Genomic DNA, 20506 nt, shown 5'->3' on the forward strand with positions numbered 1-20506 from the left:
AAACTGCAGCATGAGGCTTCTTGTTTTAACAGATTCCCCAAATCATAGAAGTGTAAGACTGGAAGGGACCTCAAGAGGTCATCTCGTCCAGGCCCCTGCACTCATGGCAGGACTAAGTATTATCTAGACCAGGGGTCAGCAACCTATGGCACGCATGCCAAAGATGGCACACAAGCCGATTTTTTTTTAATGGCACGCTGCTGTCTGCCAAGTCCTAGCCGCTGGCCCCACTCAGCCCGCTGCCGATCCCAGCCAGCAGTGGGCTGAGTGAGGCCGGCGGCTGGGACCCCGGCAGGCAGCAGCGTGCCATTAAAAATCCTGCCCGCCCCGGCCTGCTCCTCTCCACCCCCACCCCCCCGTGTGGGGGCAGGGTGAAGAAGCTTGGTCCTGCCGGCTGCTGCTGCAGGGCAGGCGAGCTCCCACCTCCCCCGCCTCTTCCCCCAGCCTGCTGGGGTCCTGCCCCTCCTCCTCTCCCTCCCTGCCGCTGATTAGCTGATGGCCCTTGCCAGGGAGGGGGAGAAGCGGGGCCGCAGCCCACTCGCTGCTCCAGGGAGGAGGTGGAGACAAGGTGGGGATGGGGTCTTGGGGAAGGGGGATGGAATCAGGGCATATCCCCTCCAGGCCCCTGCCGTGAGCCACTCTGGGCAGGGGGCTGGGAGCACCCCCACGACCCCCGCCCACACCCCCAGCCCTCTGCCCTGACCTCTGCACCCCCTTCACATACCCCCAGCCCTCTGCCCTGATCCCTGCACCCCCCCACACACACCCCAGCCTCCTGTCCTGACCCCTGCATCCTCCCATGACCCCAGCCCTGACTCCAGCACCCCCCTCACATGCCCCCAGCCCTCTGCCCTGACTCTTGCACCCCCCACATTCCCACCCCCACCCTGAGCACCAAACGGGAGCTCCTGCACCCCCTCCCCCCCCACATTCCCACGTGCACCCTCGCACCAAATGGGAGCTGCCCAGGTAAGCACTCCACACCCAAACCTCCTGCCCCAACCCTGAGCCCCCTCCCTCATTCTAGCTCCTGGCCAGACCCTACACCCCAACCCCCAGCCCTGTGCTCAGTGCACTCCCACCCTCAGCTCAGTGCAGAGAGAGAAGAAGAGAATGGGCTAGAACCAAGGAGAAGGTAGGTACCCACTCTGTGTGGGCAGGGCCGGGATCCCAGACTGGCAGCAGGCTGAGCGGGACCGGCAGCCAGGAGCCGGCGGACAGAACCCCAGACTGGCAGCGGGCTGAGCCGCTCAGCCCACTGCTGGTCTGGGGTCCCAGCCACCGGCCCCGCTCAGCCCGCTGCCGGTCTGGGGTTCTGGCTGCCGGCCCCTTGCCAGCCAGGGTCCCGGCCGCAGGCCTCGCTCAGCCTGCTGCCGGCCTAGGTGAACGGAACCCCAGGCTGGCAGCGGGCTGAGCGGGCCGGCGGCATAAGATCAGCATTTTAATTTAATTTTAAATTAAGCTTCTTAAACATTTTGAAAACCTTGTTTACTTTACATACAACAATAGTTTAGTTATATAATATATAGACTTATAGAGAGAGACCTTCTAAAAAACGTTAAAATGTACGAGTGGCACGCGAAACCTTAAATGAAAGTGAAGAAATGAAGACTCGGCACACCACTTCTGAAAGGTTGCCGACCCCTGATCTAGACCATCCTGGCAGGTGTTTGTCTAACCTGCTCTTAAAAATCTCCCATGATGGAGATTCCACAACCTCCCTAGGCCATTTATTCCAGCGCTTAACCACCCTGACAGGAAGTTTTTCCTAATGTCCAACCTAAACTCCCTTGCTGCAATTTAAGCCCATTGCTTCTTGTCCTAGCCTCAGAAGTTAAGGAGAGCAATTTTTCACTCTCCTCTCCTTGTTACAACTTTTTAGGTACTTGAAAACTGTTATGTCCCCTCTCAGTCTTCTCTTCTCCAGACTAAACAAACCCATTTTTTTCAATCTTTCCTCATAGGTCATGTTTTCTAGACCTTTAATCATTCATGGTGCTCTCCACCAGATATTCTCCAGTGTGTCCACATCTTTCCTGAAATTGTTGAGGCCTTATCAGTGCAGAGTAAAGCAGAAGAATTACTTCTCATGTCTTGCTTAGAGCATGCCTGCTGATGCATCCCAGAGTGATGTTTACTTTTTATGCACCAGAGGTACACTGTTGACTCAGTTAGCTTGTGATCCACTATGACTTCCAGATCCCTTTCTGCACAGCACGCCTTCCTAGGCAGTCATTTCCCATTTTGTATGTGTGCAACTGATGGTTCCTTCCTAAGTGGAGTACTTTGCATTTGTCTGTATTGAATTTCATCCTATTGACTTCAGGCCATTTCTCCAGTTTGTCCAGATCATTTTGAATTTTAATCCTATCCTCCAAAGCACTTGCAACCCCTCCCAGTTTGGTGTCGTCCACAAACTTTATAAATATACTCTCTATGCCATTATCCAAATCATTGATGAAGATATTGACTAGAACCAGACCCAGGACTGATCCCTGCGGGACCCCACTCAATATGCTCTTCCAGCTTGACTGTGAACCATTGATAACTACTCTCTAGGAATAGTTTTCCAACCAGTTATGCACCCACCTTCTAGCAGCTCCATCTAGCTCAGAGGTGGGCAAACTATGGCCTGCGGGCCACATCCGGCCTGCAGGACCCTCCTGCCTGGTCCCTGAGCTTCTGGCCTGGGAGGCTCGCCCCCGGCCCCTCCCCTGCTGTTCCCTCTCCCCCACAGCCTCAGCTCACTGCGCTGCCGGCGCAGTTCTAGGATGTATTTCATCAGGCCCTGCCAACTAGAAGACATCTAACTTGTCTAAGGTCTGGTCTACCTGGCAGACCTTTATCGATATAACTAGGTCACTGAGGGGTGTTAAAAATCCCCATCCCTGAGCGACGTAGTTATACTGACCTAACCCCCCATGTAGATAGTGCTATGACGACAGGAGAGCTTCTCCCGCTGACATAGTTACCACCTCTCAGGGAGGTGGATTAACTCTGCCGATGGGAAAGCTCTCTTCCATTGCCTTAGAGCATCTTCATTAAAGCACTACAGAGGCACAGCTCGCCAATGCAGCATTTTCATAGAATCCTAGAATATCGGGGTTGGAAGGGACCTCAGGAGGCCTTTCCTCCCTCACGGAGCGATGGGCCTGCCATGTCCTTGGTCTTCCTCTTGCTTCTATTTATTTATTTGAATGTTTTCTTGTTACCCTTTATGTCTCAAGCTAGTTTAATCTCCTTTCAGAGTAGCAGCTGTGTTAGTCTGTATTCGCAAAAAGAAAAGGAGTACTAGTGGCACCTTAGAGACTAACCAATTTATCTGAGCATAAGCTTTCGTGAGCTACAGCTCACTTCATCGGATGCATAGCTCTAGCTCACGAAAGTTTATGCTCAAATAAATTTGTTATTCTCTAAAGTGCCACAAGTACTCCTTTTATTTTTTAATCTCCTTGTGTGCCTTGGCCTTTCTGATTTTGTCCCTCCATGCCTGTGTTGATTTTTTATATTCATCCTTTGTAATTTGACCTAGTTTCCACTTTTTGTAGGACTCTTGTTTGTTTGTTTTTTCAGATCATTGAAGATCTCTGTATTAAGCCAGGGTGGTCTCTTGCCAAACTTCCTATCTCTTCTACACAGTGAGATAGTTTGCTCTTGTGCCCTTAAAAAGGTCTCTTTGAAAAACTGCCAACTCTCTTGAACTGTTTTGTCCCTTAGACTTGCTTCCCATGGGATCTTACCTACTAACTCCCTGAGTTTGTGAAAGTCTGCCTTCTTGAAATCCATTATCTTTAATCTGCTGTTTTCCCTTCTACCATTCCTTAGCATCATGAACTCTGATCACTTTCACCCAAGCTGCCTTCCACTTTCAAATTCTCAACCAGTTACTCCCTATTTGGCAAAATCAAATCTAGAATAGCCTCTCCCCTAGTAGCTTTCTCCACCTTCTGAAATAAAAAATTGTCTCTTATACATTCCAATAACTTGTTGGATAATCTGTGCCCTGCTGTGTTATTTTCCCAGCAGATATCTGGGTAGTTGAAGTCCCCCCTCGCCAACACAGTCCCGTGCTTTGGATGATTTTGTTTAAAAAAAGCCTCTTCCACCTCTTCTCCCTGGTTAAGTGGTCTATGCTAGACCCCCTCCCATGACATCACCCTTGTTTTTTACCCCTTTTATTCTTACCCAGAGATTTTCAGCAAATCTGTCTCCTATTTCCATCTCCACCTCAGTCCAAGTGTGTCCATGGTTGATGTACATGGAAAAACCTCCTCCTTTTTCCCCTGCTTGTCCTTCCTGAGCAAGGTGTGCCCTTCTGTGCCAATATTCCAGTTGTGTGTTGTCCCACCAAGTCTCTGTGGTGCCAACCGTGTCATGTAAATTTTCTGGGAAACAGTGATTTACCTTTCACTTAACCCCTTTGTCCGACATCTTTTGGCATCCACACTTGAAAAAGGCTGTTGAAAAATTGGAGAAGGTTCGGAGAAGAGGTACACCAATGATTCAAAATCTGGAATACATGCCTTCCAATGGAGGGCTAAAGGAGCTTGCTCTGTTTCGTTTGTCAAAGGGATGGTTACAAGGTGACTTGATCACAGTCTACACGGTGCCTGCACACGGGGAAAATATACTAGTATTGGTATATACGCCTGTTTGTTAGCCTAAGATAGAATTTGGGGTTTGATTTTTGATACTTTTATATCCTTACTAATATGTGTGAACAAAAAACAAAGACGCTGTGTGTTGCTTATGCCCAACAGAAAAGTATTACTGGGCAATGTTTCCTCTATTTTTTTCATATCCATGTGCGGAATGAATTTTAATATGTGCACCAATATGGAGGTAATGTGTAGCGGGGGTGGGACCAAGGGGTTCAGAGTGTGAGAGGGGGCTCAGGGCTGGTGCAGAGGGTTGGCATGCTGGGGGGTGAGGGCTCTGGCTGGGGGTGTGGGCTCTGAGGTGCGCCAGGAAGAGAGGTTTGGGTTGCAGGAGGGGGCTCAGGGCTGGGGCAGAGGGTTGGGGTGTGGGGTTGAGGGCTCTGGGATGGGGCTGGGGATAAGAGGTTCAGGGTGCGGGACGGGGCTCATGGGCTGGGGCAGAGCATTGGGGTGGGAGGGGTGAGGGCTCCAGCTGGGGATGCGGGCTTGGGGGTGGGGCCAGGGATGAAGAGTTTGGGGTGAGGGCTGCCCCGGGGCTGGGGCTAGAGGACTCCCCCAGCTCTCTTCCCGTCGGCAGCACAGCTCTCCAGGGGGTGGGGAGGCCCACAGCAGCCCTGCATGCCCCAACTTGCTCCCCTCCCCAGTCGCCGCCCACCCCCTACCTCTCTCCTCTTCAAGCCCCTGTGGCTGTGCGGCCCTTTATAGCCTGCTGCACTGCCACACAGCTTAGAGGGAACTTAGTTTGTGGGTGTAATGGGAGTTTAATATACGACCATACACTGGAACACAGTGCCCGTTACTTTGGGGTATGCTCATTTATTACGGTTACTCTTCGGGGGGGGAGGGGGTTCGGTATTCTATTCATGTACTGCTTATGTCACTTGTGTGTTCATATGGAGCTCTACTCCTTCCTTCTGCAAGTCCCCTCCCAATGGAGCTATCCTGCCGGACCTAGGTTCCCCAGGACTGGGTTCCTCCAGCTCTAGAACCAGATGAACACGCGCGTGCGCACACACACACACACACACAGAGCAAGTCTGAGCGGACCGGGTCAATCAGCACTCTGAAGCTGACCCCCTTATATGCCACAGGTTTAACACGTCCCTGTCCCCACTTTCACATCACAACTGTACTGGTCGTAACCCACTTGACGAGCAAACCCCACGGTATTTTGGGCTCTGCAGGGATCTTTAGCTTAGGTAAAAGAAGCATTGCTGCAGAGTAAATGGGGGAAGCTAAAAACACAAAAGAGTAAAGTTCAGAGAGAGAGAGAGAAGCAACCAGCTTAACCATAAAAGTTATTTATTGAATAATAGTAATAACTACCCAAGGAGAGCCTAAACCAACATAACAGTTACATTATTAAAGGTTAATACCCGAGGTAGAAAAGAAAACAGAGAGAGAGAGAAGAGAGAGGGATCACCCTCTCCATGGAGCTTGACCTGGTCGGGGTTCCCAGGTGATGGTGGTAGCTCAGGGTCCTGAGTGCTGGAGACAGGCAGAGCCCCCAGCACGATCAGTCAGGAGATGGAGTCTGTTGGAAGAAGAACAGGCTGACTCAGAGGCGGATTTGAGTAGATGGGCTTCTTTATTGCGATACTTGTTCCCCTGGACCGAATTGTCCAGTAAGCCCTGGATTAGTTGCATCATACTCTTTTTATCTACATTAGTATGTAAATTCCTACATTTATTACAACACCCCTGTCATAAACATACAGCTAAGGGTAGCATAAAATCCCTCCTTTACCTGTAAGGGGTTAAGAAGCTCAAATAACCTGGTTGGCACCTGACCAAAAGGACCAATAAGGGAAGAAGATCCTTTCAAATCTGTGGCGGGAGGTTTTGTTTGTGCTTCTCTTTGTTGTTCTCTCTCAGACAGAGAGGGACCAGGGCAGAAAAAAACATCTCCTAAAACCCTACCTGAAATAAGCAAAAAATTGTAAGGAAAGCAAAGAAATGTGTTAGATTATTTTTTGTTTTAGCTTGTGAATTTTCCCTATGCTAAGAGGGAGGTTTATTCCTGTTTTTGTAACTTTGAAGTTGAGCCTAGAGGGGAATCCTGTGTGTTTTAAATCTTATTATCCTGTAAAATTACCTTCCATCCTGATTTTACAGAGGTGCTTCTTTTACTTTTTTTTTTAATAATAAAATTCTTCCTTTAAGAACCTGATTGGCTTTTAGTGTCCTAAAAACCCAAGGGTCTGGTCTGTGCTCACTTGGTTAACCTATTGGTTGGTATATTATTCTCAAGCCTCCACAGGAAAGAGGGTGAAGGGACTTGGGGGAGATATTTTGGGGAAATAGGAACTCCAAGTGGTCCTTTTCCTGAATCTTTGTCTAACTCACTTGGTGATAGCAGCAATACTGTCCAAGGACAAGGAAAGGATTTGTGCCTTAGGGAAGTTTTTAACCTAAGCTGGTAGAAATAAGCTTAGGGGGTCTTTTATGCGGGTCCCCACATCTGTACCCCAGAGTTAGAGTGGGGAGGAAACCCTGACAACCCCGAAAACCCTTATGGAGTAATATGAACGCCCATACAATGAATATTGATAACCGTATACTGAATATAATCATCCCCTCCCCAATTACTAGTTACCTCCTTAGCATATTCTACTGATAAGTTTTACTTTGAAGATACACTTCTTTGCTATATTTGCAGTCATGGACTCCTTGGATCAGCAGTTTGCAGGGAAGGGGGAAAGGGGCCATGACCCCAAACTCACCTGTGCAGCTGGGAAACAAAGGGAGCTGGAGATAACACTACGTTACCCAAGAAGGCCTCCTTTTGATCCCCATGTTCCTTAGGCAGCTGTAACCTTATCAAACCCTTAACCAGGAGAAGGGAGGGAAGAGAGGTAGCCCTAAATCTATTAAACACAGAAAGACGCTGCACTTTATCAAGCACAGAAGCAGTGCTTGCCTGTGCCTTTTACTCCCCAGTGCCATCTCTGTTCACCAGCAGTTTCCCAGTTTTCTGCTTTAACCCTTACCTATCCTAACAGAGTCCATGCATCAGAACCCTTACTTGAACATAGGTAGGGGTTTTTGTAGAGAAACAACAATGGTTCAAGGGAGAACACTAGATTTGTTTATGGGTAAACTGATTACTCAAGGGTTTTCTTTAGGCTAGACAGTAGGAGCTGATCACTCTTGGCTATGGGTGGTGTTTTCTTCCAGGGAGCTCACAAGGCAACCAGGCTGCTTCCGTATTTTGGAAATCAATCAAGGATTCATTACTTGAATTGGTCTGATAACTGCTGAGCTGGGTGTGTGCAGGTGTAGGTTCATTAACATCTGGAACAGAGATCCCCCATGATGCAGTGCTTCCCTGCTTTTCTCGTCCCAGAGTTCAGTGCGGTTCTCTGTTCTCCATTCTGTATGCAAATGAAGATGTCTCCCTGTCCCATCTTTAATGCAGATGAGGCTAGGGGAGTTGTCTCTGTATGCTAATAGAGATGTCTTAATCTTGTCACTCTTGTCAGGAGGGGTCTAGGTGTGTCTCCCAATGCCCTTCACTGCTCTCTGCAAGCCTTTTCTCTGATCAGTTTGGTACAGTTTGAGGTGTCTTTCATGAGTCAGACAGGCTAGATACTGCGCCCTGGTTCCCTAAAAACACAGAGCTGATTGGTCAGGCTGGCTCCTCTCTCAAGCCAAGGTCAAGCAACCAGTTGGGAGGGGTAAGGGGAGATGAGGGGGAGGCATAAGGAAAACTAAAATCCAAAGAAAAGCCGAACCCTGACCGAAGCACAACCTAACTCCTCACCCCTCCCATCGGATACAAAAGAGGTGGTACCAAGCCCGCAGACTCACAACCCCCCAGAACAGAACATGACCATAAATTATAAGGGGTGGGGCCAGGGGCGTGCACTGCAGTATATTTTGGCCTGCTAAGAAAGAGGAGGTGGGAATGGGACACGGATAAAGGCTCTGTGGCTTCAGAGCTATGGACATGTTTACTTGAAGCTCTGAAAGTAGAATGAATTATACTGAAATTATAATTCATTAAAGAAATGCTACTTGAAGGGTTTGTTGAAATATAGTTGTCAGGAAGAAAAACATTAAGGAGTGTGAGACAATGGGTCCTCAAACTAATTACCTTAGCCCTGGTCTACACTAGGACTTTAGGTCGAATTTAGCAGCGTTAAATCGATGTAAACCTGCACCCATCCACACAATGAAGCCCTTTATTTCGACTTAAAGGGCTCTTAAAACCGATTTCCTTACTCCCGCCCTGACAAGTGAATTAGTGCTTAAATCGGCTTTGCCGGGTCGAATTTGGGGTACTGTGGACACAATTCGACGGTATTGGCCTCCGGGAGCTATCCCAGAGTGCTCCATTGTGACCGCTCTGGACAGCATTCTCAACTCAGAGGCACTGGCCAGGTAGACAGGAAAGAACCGCGAACTTTAGAATCTCATTTCCTGTTTGGCCAGCATGGCAAGCTGCAGGTGACCATGCAGAGCTCATCAGCAGAGGTGACCATGCAGTCCCAGAATCGCAAAAGAGCTCCAGCATGGACCGAATGGGAGGTACGGGATCTGATCGCTGTATGGGGAGAAGAATCCGTGCTATCAGAACTCCATTCCAGTTTTTGAAATGCCAAAACCTTTGTCAAAATCTCCCAGGGCATGAAGGACAGAGGCCATAACAGGGACCCGAAGCAGTGCCGCGTGAAACTTAAGGAGCTGAGGCAAGCCTACCAGAAAACCAGAGTGGCAAACGGCCGCTCCGGGTCAGAGCCCCAAACATGCCACTGCTATGATGAGCTGCATGCCATTTTAGGGGGTTCAGCCACCACTACCCCAGCTGTGTTGTTTGACTCCTTCAATGGAGATGGAGGCAACACGGAAGCAGGTTTTGGGGACGAAGAAAATGATGATGATGATGAGGTTGTAGATAGCTCACAGCAAGCAAGCGGAGAAACCGGTTTTCCCGACAGCCAGGAACTGTTTCTCACCCTGGACCTGGAGCCAGTATCCCCCGAACCCACCCAAGGCTGCCTCCTGGACCCAGCAGGTGGAGAAAGGACCTCCGGTGAGTGTACCTTTTAAAATACTATACATGGTTTAAAAGTAAGCATGTGAAAGGATTAATTTGTCCTGGCATTCGCAGCTCTCCTGGATGTACTCCCAAAGCCTTTGCAAAAGGTTTCTGGGGAGGGCAGCCTTATTGCGTCCTCCATGGTAGGACACTTTACCACTCCAGGCCAGTAGCACGTACTCGGGAATCATTGTACAACAAAGCGTTGCAGTGTATGTTTGCTGGCGTTCAAACAACATCCGTTCTTTATCTCTCTGAGTTATCCTCAGGAGAGTGAGATATCATTCATGGTCTCCTGGTTGAAATAGGGTGCTTTTCTTCAGGGGACGCTCAGAGGTGCCCGTTCCTGCTGGGCTGTTTGCCTGTGGCTGAACAGAAATGTTCCCCGCTGTTAGCCACGGGGAGGGGGAGGGTTGAGGGGGTAGCCACGCGGTGGGGGAAGGCAAAATGCGACCTTGAAACGAAAGCACATGTGCTATGTATGTAATGTTAACAGCAAGGTTTACCCTGAAAGAGTGTAGTCACTGTTTTATAAAATGTGTCTTTTTAAATAGTGCTGTCCCTTTTTTTTTCTCCACCAGCTGCATGTGTTTCAATGATCACAGGATCTTCTCCTTCCCAGAGGCTAGTGAAGATCAGAAAGAAAAAAAAAACGCACTCGTGATGAAATGTTCTCTGAGCTCATGCTGTCCTCCCACACTGACAGAGCACAGACGAATGTGTGGAGGCAAATAATGTCAGAGTGCAGGAAAGCACAAAATGACTGGGAGGAGAGGTGGCGGGCTGAAGAGAGTAAGTGGTGGGCTGAAGAGAGTATGTGGCGGGCTGAAGACAGGGCTGAAGCTCGAATGTGGCGGCAGCGTGATGAGAGGAGGCAGGATTCAATGCTGAGGCTGCTGGAGGATCAAACCAGTATGCTCCAGTGTATGGCTGAGCTGCAGGAAAGGCAGCTGGAGCACAGACCGCCGCTACAGCCCCTGTGTAACCAACTGCCCTCCTCCCCAAGTTCCATAGCCTCCTCTCCCAGACGCCCAAGAACGCAGTGGGGGGGCCTCCGGCCACCCAGCCACTCCGCCACAGAGGATTGCCCAAGCAACAGAAGGCTGGCATTCAATAAATTTTAAAGTTGTAAACTTTTAAAGTGCTGTGTGGCATTTTCCTTTCCTCCTCCACCACCCCTCCTGGGCTACCTTGGTAGTCATCCCCCTATTTGTGTGATGAATGAATAAAGAATGCATGAATGTGAAGCAACAATGACTTTATTGCCTCTGCAAGTGGTGATCGAAGGGAGGAGGGGAGGGTGGTTAGCTTACAGGGAAGTAGAGTGAACCAAGGGGCGGGGGGTTTCATCAAGAAGAAACAAACAGAACTTTCACTCCATAGCCTGGCCAGTCATGAAACTGGTTTTCACAACTTCTCTGATGCGCTCCGTGCCCTCCTGTGCTCTTCTAACCGCCCTGATGTCTGGCTGCGCATAACCAGCAGCCAGGCGATTTGCCTCAACCTCCCACCCTGCCATAAACGTCTCCCCCTTACTCTCACAGAGATGGTGGAGCGCACAGCAAGCAGTAATAACAGTGGGAATATTGGTTTCGCTGAGGTCTAACCGAGTCAGTAAACTGCGCCAGCGCGCCTTTAAACATCCAAATGCACATTCTACCACCATTCTGCACTTGCTCAGCCTGTAGTTGAACAGCTCCTGACTACTGTCCAGGCTGCCTGTGTACGGCTTCATGAGCCATGGCAGTAAGGGGTAGGCTGGGTCCCCAAGGATAACTATAGGCATTTCAACATCCCCAACAGTTATTTTCTGGTCTGGGAATAAAGTCCCTTCCTGCAACTTTTGAAACAGACCAGAGTTCCTGAAGATGCGAGCGTCATGTACCTTTACCGGCCATCTCACGTTGATGGTGAAACGTCCCTTGTGATCCACCAGTGCTTGCAGCACTATTGAAAAGTACCCCTTGCGGTTTATGTACTCGCTGGCTTGGTGCTCCGGTGCCAAGATAGGGATATGGGTTCCGTCTACGGCCCCACCACAGTTAGGGAATCCCATTGCAGCAAAGCCATCCACTGTGACCTGCACATTTCCCAGGGTCACTACCCTTGATATCAGCAGATCTTTGACTGCGTTGGCTACTTGCATCACAGCAGCCCGCACAGTAGATTTGCCCACTCCAAATTGATTCCCGACTGACCAGTAGCTGTCTGGCGTTGCAAGCTTCCACAGGGCTATCGCCACTCACTTCTCAACTGTGAGGGCTGCTCTCATCTTGGTATTCTTGTGCCTCAGGGCAGGGGAAAGCAAGTCACAAAGTTCCATGAAAGTGCCCTTACACATGCGAAAGTTTCGCAGCCACTGGGAATCATCCCAGACCTGCAACACTGTGCGGTCCCACCAGTCTGTGCTTGTTTCCTGAGCCCAGAATCGGCGTTCCACCACATGAACCTGCCCCATTAGCACCATGATGCATGCATTGGCAGGGCCCATGCTTTCAGAGAAGTCTGTGTCCATGTCCTGATCACTCACATGACAGCGCCACCGCGCCTCCTCGCCCGGCATCACTCTGCCAGGTTCTGGCGCTGCCTATACTGCTGAATAATGCACGTGGTGTTTAATGTGCTCCTAATTGCCAAAGTGATCTGAGCGACCTCCATGCTTGCCTTGGTATGGCGTCCTCACAGAAAAAAGGCACGGAACGATTGTCTGCCATTGCTCTGATGGAGGGAGGGGCGACTGACGACATGGCTTACAGGGTTGGCTTACAGGGAATTAAAATCAACAAAGGGGGTGGCTTTACATCAATGAGTATTTCAGGCACGACTTCACGGAGGGTTCCAATAAGAAATAGTGCACCTAAGTAATTGTTCTTATTGGAACAAGCAGGTTGGTCTGGCCTCTGATTGATACATGGCTAGATTTACCTTGCTGCACCTTCTCTGTGAGTGACTGCAGTATGACCTAGAGGAATGAGTCCCCTAGACGGGGGAGGAGGGGAAGCAAATGAGTACAAAACAAATCTGGTCTATTTCTTGTTTTGATCCATTCCATCTATCTTTTACATCTTTGGCTGGCAGCAGACGGTGCAGAAGGACTGCAAGCCATCCACATCTCATGGCTGCTCGGCAGAAGATGGTACAATAGGACTGCTAGCCATCCATATCGCCTGCCTGCTCACCATAAGATGGTTCAATAGGACTGACTGCAGGACTAAAGAGAATGACCTGGTCAAGTCACTTCTAATGTAGTCCCTGCACCCATGTCTGCCCAGGTGCTCCTGGCCGACGTGGCCAGGAGCACCTCGGACATGACGATGACGGCTACCAGTCCTACTGCACCGTCTGCTGCCACAAGGCAATGGGTTGATGCTGCTGTGTAGCAATGCAGTACCACGTCTGCCAGCACCCAGAAGACATACGGTGACGGTTACCTGAGCGGGCTCCATGATTGCCATGGTATGGCATCTGCACAGGTAACTCAAGAAAAAAGGCACAAAACAATTGTCTGCTGCTGCTTTCACAGAGGGAGGGAGGGAACGGGGGCCTGACGATATGTACCCAGAACCACCCGCGACAATGTTTTAGCCCCATCAGGCATTGGGATCTCAACCCAGAATTCCAATGGGCAGCGGAGACTGCAGGAACTGTGGGATAGCCACCCACAGTGCAACGCTCCGGAAGTCGACTCTAGCCTCGGTACTGTGGAAGCACTCCGCCGAGTTAATGCACTTAATGCACTTAGAGCATTTTCTGTGGGGACACACACACTCGAATATATAAAACCAATTTCTAAAAAAATTTCGTAGTGTAGACATACCCTTAGAGCTCCTACTGAGCTAGGAGATTGGTAAACATTAGTATGCAAATAAGATATGTATGTATATTTGTCAGTTTCTGCTTCCTTTTGTCTCTTATGTTAAATTGGCTCTGGCTTAATTGTATAAATAAGTTAGCATGAGCCTCAGAGAGAGGCTCACGTATATCTGGGTGCATTGGCAAAGCGCTTTGCTAATAAACAGAGTGGTCTGACAAATTCAGTGAATCTTGAATCTGACTTTGATAATTTGGAGGTTCCACCGAGATGGCAACCATCTTCACTGGGGCCGTGTGACTCCTGACTGTTCTTAGGACGGCCGTGGCAAGCCAGCACCTGGGCATTTGGCCCGAGCGGTCCTCCGCCAGAACGGAAAGGTGCATGACCACAGTGAAGTCTACGCCATCGAACCTGTTGGTTCCCACTCTGTTCTGGTAGGGATCCCGGAATCTGACATCAGGAATCTGGTCAGGTAATTATTTCTGTGTTTTGTCCGGACTGAGGACTGTCTTGTCTCTGTGTCTATCCGTCCTCCCTGTGGTGTGTTTGAGTCTGGGCACCATCTCCATCCAGGGATCAGCTGACCAAAGGGTTCCTGTCCCCACGGTCTGAGTGAGTGAAATCTGCACAATCGCAGCCGCACTGCGCCTTGGGTAAAACCCTTGGTGTGAAAGCAAAGGCGATTGAGGCAGTAGCCTGTGGGCTCCTTTTGTGTGTTGCACCGGGCATCTCTCTGACAAACCCGACTTTCATTCTTGTGTGATTGGTGTGTAAAGTTCTCCTGTATGGGTAACCAGATGTCTAAGTCGGGACAGTTCCCTAACGGAATGCTGGCTCATTTTATGTATTTTAGGAAGGGTCTGGACTCCTGTAAATTTCTGGAAAAATGGTCTAGGCTAACTCAGGAGAATCCCAAAATTCTGTGGCCACTGTTAGGATCTTGGGACAAAGACCGAGTAAACGTCTTAAAAGACAAACTCGGCCAACCTAAAACTAAATTGGCAAAAGGAGAGGTTGATTGTTTCATGCAGTGGTGGGCAGAGGCAAATCACAGGTGGACAGAATCAAAACTTGCCTCTCCTCAAAGATTCTGGCTTCTATCCCACCAGATGCAACTCATTTTACTGTTGTTGATTTGTGCTCTGCTTTCTTTTCTGTCCCGGTTCACCCTGACTCCCAGTTCCTGTTTGCCTTTTCTTACAAGGGGCAACAGTACACATGGACCACAGTGCCCCAGGGGTATACTGAAAGCCCGTCATATTTTTCCCAAGCATTAGCCCGAGACCTTGCTGACCTTGTTTTCCCAGCCAGGTCCACACTAGTCCAATATGTAGATGATCTACTCCTCTGTTCCCCTTCATTGTCTGCCTCTGAAACTGACTCTTTAGTGCTCCTTACTACCCTAGCAAATAAGGGTCACAAAGCTTCTCGCTCTAAACTACAACTCTGTCAAGCTTCTGTCACTTACCTTGGCTTTCTCCTCTCCCAGGGTTCCCGTGCACTTTCTCCCACCTGCATCCAAGCTATCCTTAGCTTTCCCCGACCCCGCTCCCCACGCCAGGTCCGGAAGTTTTTAGGCATGGCTGGATTAGGAAAAACTTTTTCACTAGGAGGGTGGTGAAACACTGGAATGCGTTACCTAGGGAGGTGGTAGAATCTCCTTCCTTGGAAGTTTTTAAGGTCAGGCTTGACAAAGCTTTGGCTGGGATGATTTGATTTGATTTGATGATTGGTCCTGCTTTGAGCAGGGGGTTGGACTAGATGACCTCCTGAGGTCCCTTCCAACCCTGATATTCTATGATTCTATGATTCTATGCTTCTATGATTTTGCAGACAGTGGATTCCCCAATATGCCTCCCTTGCAAAACCTCTCCAGGAACTCACTCAATTCTCTGCGCCTGACCCCATGCCGTGGCCCCCTGAGGCCAATTCTGCCTTTGTTTCCCTCAAACAGGGTTTGGCTTCTGCCCCTGCCTTAGGGCTGCCTGACTATTCTAAGCCTTTTACCCTTTTCTGCCATGAACAATCTGGGTGTGCACTTGGAGTTCTCACTCAGATGCACGGAGAAAAGAACCGCCCAGTGGCTTATTTCTCTGCCACTTTAGACCCTGTTGCCCAAGGCTTACCCCCCTGCCTGCGTGCTGTGGCTGCTTCAGCGTGCCTAGTCGAAATGTCTGATTCCCTTGTTCTCCGCTCTCCTCTTACCCTCCTGGTCCCTCACTGACCTCACCCTGCTCCAAGACTCTGCCCCAGAAACCGAGAAAGAATCCTGGGTTACCCAAGGTTGCTCTCTACTTCCCGATTCTTTTTGGCGCTTGCCTACTGGCGCCTTTGTAGCCCCCTTTTCACTCTACCCGTCTCTGGCCGCCCTGCTACACGGTGTTTCGCATGTCGGAAAGGAGGGGATGGTCTCTGCTGTAACTAAGACAGGATGGTGGGGCCCCCCCATTTTAGCTCTTTTGCAGCCCGCCACTGTGCAGCCTGTACCATTTGCCAAAGCCATAATATTCGTAAACCTGTAAAAGTGGCCCAGGGGTTCCGGGGCCTGCCTCAAGCACCGTTCTTGCATTGGCAACTTGATTTTGTACAAATGCCTAAGTGTCAACAATATGAATTTATATTGGTTATGGTATGTTTATTCTCTGGTTGGATTGAAGCCTTTCCTTGTCGCAAGGCTGACTCACTGTCTGTTGCCAAATGTTTGTTAAATCATATTATGCCTGCCAAGGGAATTCCTGCTACTCTGTCCAGTGATCGGGGTACACATTTTACTGGACAACTTGTTCAACACCTGGACCGTATTTTGCATATCAAACACCTGTTGCACTGTCTCTACCACCCACAGAGTGCAGGTGCAGTTGAAAGACGAAATGGTGTACTTAAGAATAAGCTTGCTAAAATTTGTGACTCTACAGGATTAAGCTGGCCAGTAGCCTTACCATTAGCCCTTATGGACATGAGATCCACTCCATCCCAAAGGCATAAATTAAGTCCCTTTGAAATTGTTATGGGATGCTCTATGCGAGCTATGACTACCATTACTCCCGTTCCAGATTTGAACTTGACTCACAGTGCACTCCTTCAGTGTTGCAAGGGACTAATGCAAGCTGTAAGTCACTTCCATTCACAGGTTCGAGCCGCCTGGCCCACGGAACCCACCTCCGACGCTTGCCACAACCTCGAGCCAGGTGATTGGGTCTACGTACGGCGCCATCATCGAAAGCAAGGCTTGGATCCCTGGTGGAAGGGTCCTCATCAGGTACTGCTTACTACCACAGACGGCTGTTAAACTATCTGGCATCGCAGCGTGGATACATGCTTCACAGTGTAAGAAGGCACCATCCCCAGAGAACCAATCATCACCTCAGGACGACGCAGAGTTAATTTTGATTCCAGAAGAAGACATAGAGGAACAGTCTGCAATACCTTACAATCTACGCTCTCGTAAGGGTTGCCAGAAGCAGACGCTGTTCCTCGGCTGCTAGTATCTTATGGTCTGGGGAGACCACGATGACAATTCTTTTATTCAGCACCAGGTGTGGATAGCTCAGACCCTTAATATTTCTAATTGCTGGGTCTGCAGCCACATCCCAGCCCACTCTCAAACTGGTGTTCCTGTCCTGGCTATCCCACTCAAGTCCCTAGACCTCACTGGAGGGCCCCGTCCGTTTAACAAAATATGGAACAGCAATGACACTTGGGAAGCAGTGGGAATAAATGAATCTAAATGGATAAGTGTGGTGGAGGGAAAAGGTCATTGGTGTTGGGTGTGTAATGGGACAGAGCTGGATCTGGGGAAAAGCCGTTGCCTTCAGCATATTGTGGCCAATGGTGTATGGGATTATTCAAACAAAACTAAAAAGTGGTGGGCCAGGTATGGAGATATGAATTCAAACAGAGAAATCAATCTCATGTTCCCCCTACAGTCATGCAAATAACACCACTCCTTGTAAGGAGAATTACCCTGTACCCTTTGGGGGATACTCCTCCTCCTTTGCAAACACCTATATGACAAATGGGTGCAACCGACCCTTCCCAGCCTTAATAGGCCATCACTGGGTGTGTGGGACCAGAGCTTATACTGCACTACCAGCTAATTGGTCAGGAATCTATTATCCTGCCCGACTCTTCCCACAATTCCGATTGCTAGGAACCTTCCCTCGAGAACGCCTCCACAATTTCAGGCTAAAAAGAAGGGACTTAACAGATGCCCAATGGTATGTAAATAGCATAAGCCCCTTAACCTGGGAAGAGGCCATTGGCGGTTCCTTCATACCATTTGGGGGAGTAATACACCATGCAAAAAGGCTCCTACGGTTACAAGCAGTAGTTGAAATAATGGCAAATGAAACCGGAGAAAGTTTAAGAGCCCTGGCCAAAGAAACAGGGGCAATCCAACAGATGGCCCTCCAAAACCGTCAGGCATTGGACATAGTGCTGGCGGCAAAAGGAGGGACTTGTGCTCTCATTGGAAAAGACTGCTGTGTGTATATACCAGACAACACCAATGAGGTAATAGATCATGCTAGCCACTTAGAACAAATCGCATATCTTCCCCACGAAGAGCCAAGTTCTCTATGGAAGTGGCTAAGTAACCTTTTCAATTTCTCTGGCATAGGAAACTGGTTGTTTCAAGGAGCCCTAACTCTCCTATTTGGAATCCTAACAATTTGTATATGTTTTCAGTTACTTTCCTGTTGTATCCAAAATTGTGTCAGGCATGCTACACAGATAGCTGCCCCAAACCAGAGTGCTAATTTGATGACTTTAAATATCACTGATGAACAAAGAGATAAAGAACAATTGATATGTGGAACCCAGTCATTGTTGGTCATTGCATAGCTTGACCAAAAGGAGGGATTGTGAAAGTAGAATGAATTATATTGAAATTATAATTCATTAAAGAAATGCTACTTGAAGGGTTTGTAGAAATATAGTTGTCAGGAAGAAAAACATTAAGGAGTGTGAGACAATGGGTCCTCAAACTAATTAACTTAGAGCTCCTACTGAGCTAGGAGATTGGTAAATGTTAGTATGCAAATAAGATATGTATGTATATTTGTCAGTTTCTGCTTCCTTTTGTCTCTTATGTTAAATTGGCTTTGGCTTAATTGTATAAATAAGTTAGCATGAGCCTCAGAGAGAGGCTCACATATATCTGGGTGCATTGGCAAAGCGCTTTGCTAATAAACAGAGTGGTCTGACAAATTCAGTGAGTCTTGAATCTGACTTTGATAAAGCTAACCCCAATAAACATTGCATTGCCTGCACTTCGGACTTCTGGTGTTCTGCTTTCTGTCTGCATGACAAGAACCTGGGGAGGGGTGAAGAGAAAGCACCTAACAAGTAGGGGTCTCCTTAGAAGGCAGAGGCATCACAAGATGGAAGCTGAAGTTAGAAAAATTCAAATTGGAAATAAGATGCAGCTTTTTTAAACGGGATAATTAACTACTGGAACAGACTCCCCACAGCTGTGGTAAGTTCTTCATGACAAGGAATTTTTCTGAAAGAGAAGCTGTAGTTCAACGTCAAGTTTGTGAACGTTTGCATCCTATTCCCCATGTTGAAATGTGTGCTGGATTACTGGAGTTAAACTAAAGCTCCTCTTCTCCCCATTTCCTATGTAGTTTATGGCCTGCTTAAATAACCACGGCCTGTAACACAAGAAGCTGGTAGCCTCCACTGAAACAACTGGGGATCTACCAACTTTAGTCTCCTTCTATGACAGATTGTAGTCTATTGCACTGGGCGTCTGGTAGTTAGCTTCCACTTTCTTTACTGGCATTTACACCTGTGAGGGTCTCTCATGTCCTGTTAACCGTGCAGTCACAGTTTGATCAGTGAAACTAATCTAATAAAATCATTTTCAGAGCAGCTGGACATTCTTCAGCCTCTTTAGGACTTGAGCTTTTATCAACTACCTCCACTGTTGCCAGCACTTATTTGGTGGTTTTATTAAAGCCAGATTCTTCTTCGAGTGCTTGTTCACATCAATTTCAATTAGGTGTGTGTGCTCTGCATGCATGGTCGTTGGAAACTTTTCCCTTAGCAGCTCCCGTTGGGTTGGCTAGGGAGCCCCCTGGAGTGGCGCCTTCATGGCGCTCAATATATGGCCCAGTTCCTTCTTGGGGCTACTCCGACAGAGGGGAAGGAGGGTGGGTATTGGAATGGACGTGAACAACACATCTTGAAGAACAACAGTTACAGGAAGGTGAGTAACCGTTTTTTCTTTTTCGAGTGCTTGTTCACGTCGATTCCAATCAGGGGGCTCCCAAGCTCTCCCCTGGAGGTGGAGTCGGAGTTAAGGAACCACTGATTGGAGAACTGCCCTGCCAAAAGCTGCATCCTCTCTGGCATGCTGTGTGATGGCATAGCGGGTAGTAAACGTGTCCACAGATGACCAGGTCATCACTCTGCAGATCTCCTGGATGGGCACCTGGGCCAGGAAAATGGTGGATGTGGCTTGAGCCCACGTTGAGTGTGCCGTAATAGGGGGAGCTGGAACCTTGGCGAGGTTGTAGCAAGTACGGATGCAGTCGTGATCCACGATGAAATGAGCATCTCTTTGTATTTGGACGTAGCGTCCCAAGAGTTAAAGTTATACCTGCTGAGGATAGCCTGCTGGTTGGCTATCCTGAGCTGTAGGCCCCCAGCAGTATACACTTTCCTGCCAAAGAGGTCCATACGTTTGGCCTCCTAGCCTTGGGAGCCGGTGCCTGTTGCCCCTGGCACTCTTTTTCATTCAGCGCCGAGACCACCAGGGGGCAGGTAGTGGGTGAGAGAATAAAAACTCCAGACTGGAATGGACGTGAACAACACATCTCGAAGAACAACAGTTACAAGAAGGTAAGTAACCATTTTTTCATGTGTGGAACTCCGCTTAAGGACATTTTTGGCCTCAAGGTTGCATAGAAAAGCTTGAAAACATTACCTGAGTGGCCCCTAAAGACTCAGAAACTGGAAGGCAAATCAAGAGTCCCCCTCCCAATTTAT

The sequence above is a fragment of the Natator depressus genome, chromosome 27 (assembly GCF_965152275.1).
Source record: "Natator depressus isolate rNatDep1 chromosome 27, rNatDep2.hap1, whole genome shotgun sequence".
In the NCBI taxonomy this organism is placed as follows: domain Eukaryota; kingdom Metazoa; phylum Chordata; order Testudines; family Cheloniidae; genus Natator; species Natator depressus.